The sequence below is a fragment of the Cibotium barometz genome, chromosome 61, assembly GCF_041138505.1.
Source record: "Cibotium barometz isolate CiBa-2024 chromosome 61, ASM4113850v1, whole genome shotgun sequence".
Classification (NCBI taxonomy): domain Eukaryota; kingdom Viridiplantae; phylum Streptophyta; class Polypodiopsida; order Cyatheales; family Cibotiaceae; genus Cibotium; species Cibotium barometz.
The window spans coordinates 18337481-18342802 of record NC_141106.1 but is presented as its reverse complement, the minus strand read 5'-3'; the positions used below and the strand labels follow the sequence as shown (position 1 = coordinate 18342802).

The 5322-nt window shown below is 45.3% G+C and overlaps 1 pseudogene; it reads right to left on the bottom strand.

The window, feature by feature from the left end:
- Positions 1–441: 441 nt before the first annotated feature.
- On the bottom strand, positions 442–2185 carry LOC147604631 (L-type lectin-domain containing receptor kinase VIII.1 pseudogene; annotated as a pseudogene).
- Positions 2186–5322: the final 3137 nt, after the last annotated feature.

Sequence of the window (5322 nt, the reverse complement as noted above, 5' to 3'; positions counted from 1 at the left end):
TTCAATTGATATCCATTTGGTGATAGTTTTCATTTTAAAATGGAGTCTCAGAGAATATTGTCTACTCATACATAAAAAATAGAATTTGGGGAGCTTCTATGTATAAAAAACATGAAAGAAAAATTTACAACTTCGATCATTGCTTGCAAAATGTTTTTAGACGCTTGCGACGAGCTCAGGTCGTTGAAAATTCTCCAACCATGCAAGAAGGTTTGTTTGATGCATCCAAAGATCAAATATTTCTACAAATGGTTTATGATAACCTTGGTGGAGAGGTATTACTGCCATATTAATAGCTAGCTCAACACAAAAGCATGTTTTAGTGAGGCAGCAGAATACTTTCACAATTTGTTTTCTTTTGTTGGAGGAAAAGAAAGAGTCACCGCCATGGTGGGATATTGTTTGACGATGGAAACCGTGATAAAGACAAATAAATTTTATGACAAAGTGGGAGATAAATGGCTTATTTTAACTTAAAGGAGATAAGTTACTTTGATACAGCTGTTGGAAGAAAATTGTGCAAGAGATCAAGTTAAGATTGATTGGAAAGAAAGGTAAGGGAGAGTGATCATTTGAAAATATAATTAGTAAAACAAGCTTCTGAATTTTTTTTATGAGATCCCATACTATAAATTACGGGCTTCATGCTACACAAAGAGAAACAGAAGAAATCTTTCATCACAAGTCAGAGAGAGAGTCTCTCAGACCGTCCATGTGTTGAGCCGGGGTGTATTGTACGAACCGGTAGGGGAATCTGGGTCAGTTTGCTGTTCCTTTGGGTTGTGTCTTCCTGGAGTACGACTTCCAGGGCTGTGGACGCTGGCATAGCCGGGCATGGTAGCAGGGAGAACAGGCAACTGCATGTGTCCGCTCAGAACGTTACTGGCTTCCCGCATGGTGAGGCGGGCCTTGGGATCGGGATAACAGCACGCCAGCCCTGAGACCAACACCCGCTTCATCTCATCCGGGTTGAATATGTGGTGGAGCCTTCTGTCCGCAGCCTCAACAATTCTTTCCTGCAAGTGAAGATCCCACACCCAGTCCACTAGCGGGTTGATGCGGGGAGTATTCGGCTGAGAGTGACGGTCGATGGCGTCCAGGGGTTTTCTGCCGCAAGCGACCTCCAGCATCACAGTCCCAAAGCTAAACGCATCCGACTCCTTGGTCGCCCTGTTTGTGTGCCAGTACTCGGGCGCCATGTAGCCCCGCGTGCCCATGGGCATCCTTTCCGTCATGTAGAAGGACATGCCCTCCTCCACCTTCCTTGACAGCCCGAAGTCACCCAACTTGGCGTTGAAGTTATCGTCCAGCATGACATTGCTGCACTTGATGTCCCTGTGGAGGATCACATTGTCGCAGTCTTCGTGCAGATAGAGCAACGCTGCTGCGACCCCTTGCAAAATCTGGAACCTCCGCTTCCAGTATAGCTTGGCCACGCATTCCTTATCGTCGTAGAGCAGCTTCTCCAGGCTGCCGTTGGGCATGAAGTCGTAGACCAGTAGGTATCGGCTGCCCTCTGGTGCACTCTCGTAGCACCAGCCTCGCAGTTTCACCAAGTTCCTGTGGCGAATCATATTGCTGATGATGGTCACCTCCGACTCAAACTCTTTACGGCCTTGGAAGGACATGGCGGAGATGCTTTTGACTGCGACGGGGACCGGCGGCTCCTCGTTGCTGAAAGAAGGAAGGACGCCTTTATAGACGGGGCCGAAGCCGCCTTCTCCAAGCATGGTGCTGAAGTTATTGGTGGCACAGCGCAGGTCATCGTAGGTGAAGCGTTGAGGTCCCTTTGTGGACTCCAACCGCTTCAAGAATATTTCCGTGGTGCCGTTCTCCATGGGGTTTCTTCTATCAGGAGTGAGCATGTGAGGGTCCTCAAGGGATAATTGATTCCCCTTCTTTCGTGGCCACAAGCAGGCCATACAACCGCTTGTCATATTATTTGCAGGACAACTAAAGCGGTGGCGGAGCAGACAAGTAAGGATTCAGGAAGCGCAGTAACAATTAAGATAGCGAGTAAAGGAGGTTGGGGTAGACAAATAAGATAGGGAAGAGCAGCGGTACCAGTAAGGTAGGGGAGTAGGGGTAGACAATTAAGCTAGCTAAGAGTAGGGGTAGTATAGAGAAATGAGTAAGCAGAGGGGGGAGGGGTAGACAGCTAAGGTACCTAGAGCAGATTGATTTGCAGCTTGGTTGCGCAGAGTCACGCTTTCTTATACTAGTACTCCCCAGACCTCGAAGCTTGAGAAACTTCATTGCCAGTTCGTTGTTTCTAGGTCAAGCCAAGCAGCGATTGATCCGGTCTTCGGCACTGCCACAGGGAAATTTTAAAAGCTGGGTGTCTCTATCTGTGCAAAACGTAGAAAAAATCATTACGGAACCGTAATGGACTTTTCTTTATGCATGGTGGAGTTAATGGGAAAGAAATTCCATAAAAGTATAAAGGTTAGTGGGAAAATCAAGCAGTACTAAACTGTACTGTCGTCCTTGCAGGAAGCTCCCACGAGCCATCAGCGGGCGGTCCGGTGATAGGAGACAGGCTGAAACTTTGGTGCCACTCCACTGCCAGCCAGGTCACTTTGCCTTAGCTTCATTTTCAGCTTCACTAAATTGGTTCCTGGATTCCTGGAACCTGTCTACATGTAGATCCACTTCTACACCTATTGGGCATTGAGAGGGATTTGCTTACTGTTGCCTGCAGATTGCTTCTATTAGTGATCTGTCCTTAGATAGGATGAGGATAATCTTATCTCTGGTTTTTTCTAGTTTTTCCATGGTGTAGTCTAAGGCTCTCTTTTGGAGCTTGATCATTAACCTCTTCTCCAAACTGAAGAGGACTTGTGTTTGTTTGGTCCAATACCTAATGCATGTTGTAATTAAACACACAGAGAGAGAGGAGGACCCTTGATTTCGGGGTTGTCAAAAGTAACTGCAACCCTCTGTAACCAGGCATGCCAGAGATACTCACATCTGATTACATTCCATAGTGCTGATGAACATCCTATGTTTTCTCCTAACATTGTATTCTTCCAGTTTACATCTTTACCCCACTTAAGAATAGATGCATGTAGCTCTTTGAAAGTGTTGGAAATGTGCTTGCAGTGGAAGAAGATGTAACTCTGTAAGCCGCATCTTGCAACATTGAACTTAGACACTGCAAGTCATATGGTTTTTGGGTTCAATGTGTGGGCTCCACAGCTCCTTGAGACTGTTATACCATTTTTTTCTATCCCAGTTGATATTCCATCTGCGGTTGAGAGTGACGTGAATTGGGGGGGATTTTTCGAAATTAGGGATGGGGAGAAGGGGTTTGTTCTCTAACCATTGAAAGGCTAAAATATTGAAGATAGGGGGTCTGCTGATTTTCCAGATTTCATGTTGGTTCCATTGAACTGCTCTACTTTGGATTAGATCTAACTCTGGGGTTCTACAGTTGAATTTGGCTACAAGTTCTGCTCTTGTGAGCCACGTACCATGGTGGGGGTTGAAAATATCTACCCAGGTTGCTAGACCTTTTTTGTGGAGATTTAGAGCTATTTTCCCTTCCTCTGGCTCAAGGGGGGATTGTGGGAGAATAGACCACCAGCAAGAATCGTTGGCTAAGATACCTTCTGATTTGTTGTCCTTGGGTATGATGGAAAGAAAACTTTTAATTCTGAACCAGGCTTTCTAAATGGAAGTAACTAGTTGGCTCCCTTTAGGAGTTATGGGGTGTTTGGAAGCTACTATGGTGATGATGGCTAAATTGAACCATTTATTGTGGCCTGTGATAGTGAACCTAGGGGTATCCTTGACTAGCAGCTGTGCCCAGTCTTCTGTGGGGTTCTCTATAGCTCTGATGATCCATTTTGAGGCCATTCTGTCAGCATACATGCGTATATCTTTAATCCCCAGCCCTCCCTTGGTTTTGGGGACAGTACAGGTGTCCCATTTTACTTTAGGTCTGCTCCATTTCCATGGGTCACCTCCCCATAGGTAGTTTCTGCATAGCTTGGTGAAATCATTGAGGTCAGCGTCAGGGGGCCTCCAGCAGCAGCAGCTAAGGAAATAGATAGTAGAAGGGATGATGAAATGGTTAAGCACCATAATTCTCCCTGCTATTGACAGTTGCTTCCTTTTCCATCTAAGTAGCTTGCTTTCTATTTTCTCCATTACCCACTGCCATTTTTGTCACAGAAACCCATGGGTATACCAAGGAGCCTGAAGATCTCACCATCCTGAATGATGTTACAGCCTGTATCAAGGAGCCAAGAGGGAGGGGGTTCAATGAGGGTTTTGATTCTTGTTTTGCTGTGGTTAATTTTGGAGCCTGAGGCTTCACAGTAGGTTGGTAGATAACTCCAGAGTGCCTTGATGTTCTCTTCTTTGTTTGCTATAAGACTGTTAGTGTCATCAGCAAACATCTGAGTGCACATTTGTTCTCCATTGGGTAATTTGATTCCAACCAGATCTCCTTTGCTGATCTTGTCCTTTATTAGCCAATTTAGACCATCTGCTGCTATAGCATAAAGCAGGGGAGCTAGAGGGAAGCCTTGTCTGATACTCTTTTCAAGAGGGAAGGGGTCTGAAAGTTCTCCATTGATGATAATTTTAGCTTTGGCATTTCCAAATAGGGTTTTTACCATGTGGGTGAATTGGGGGGCCAGACCCATGTCTCTGAGGGATTGGAGGATATAGTCCCACTGAATTCTATCATAGGCTTTCTCAAAGTCAATCTTAATGAACAGGAAGTCCTTGCTGGTTTTTTCTGCATAATCAAACCCTTCCCATAAGGCAATAATGGAGTCCAAGATGTACTTGCCTTTGATAAACCCTTTTTGTTCCTTTGTTATCCATAGTTTCATGTGTTTAGTCAGCCTAAGGGCTAGAGCTTTGGCAATGATTTTGTAAACACTGTTGAGCATTGTGAGTGATCTCCAGTTACCCATGATCTCCTTGGGGCCTTTTTTGTGGATCAGCTTGATAAGGCCTTCATTGATTTGTGATGGCAATGCTCCATATTTCAAGGATTCTTGCCACACTTGGAATATGGGTCCTATTAGCACATCGCAAAAAGTTTGGAAAAATTCAGCCAGCAGGCAGACCATCCTCGCCTGGACTCTTATTGGCTTTGAGAGAGAAGATGATCTCTTTGATTTCTTCATGAGAGATGTCCTGATCTAGAGTAACGGCTAAATTGGCAGGGACAGTTCTGGGTCTGGCTACTTTGATTGCCTCCATTGCGGCTGCCTTGGTTGGGGAGGGGGGTCCATCTTCCTGGAAAATGATGTGGTAGTAGTCAGTGAGTGAGTAGTTTTTTGTTCTCATCTTGGCTAATAGCCT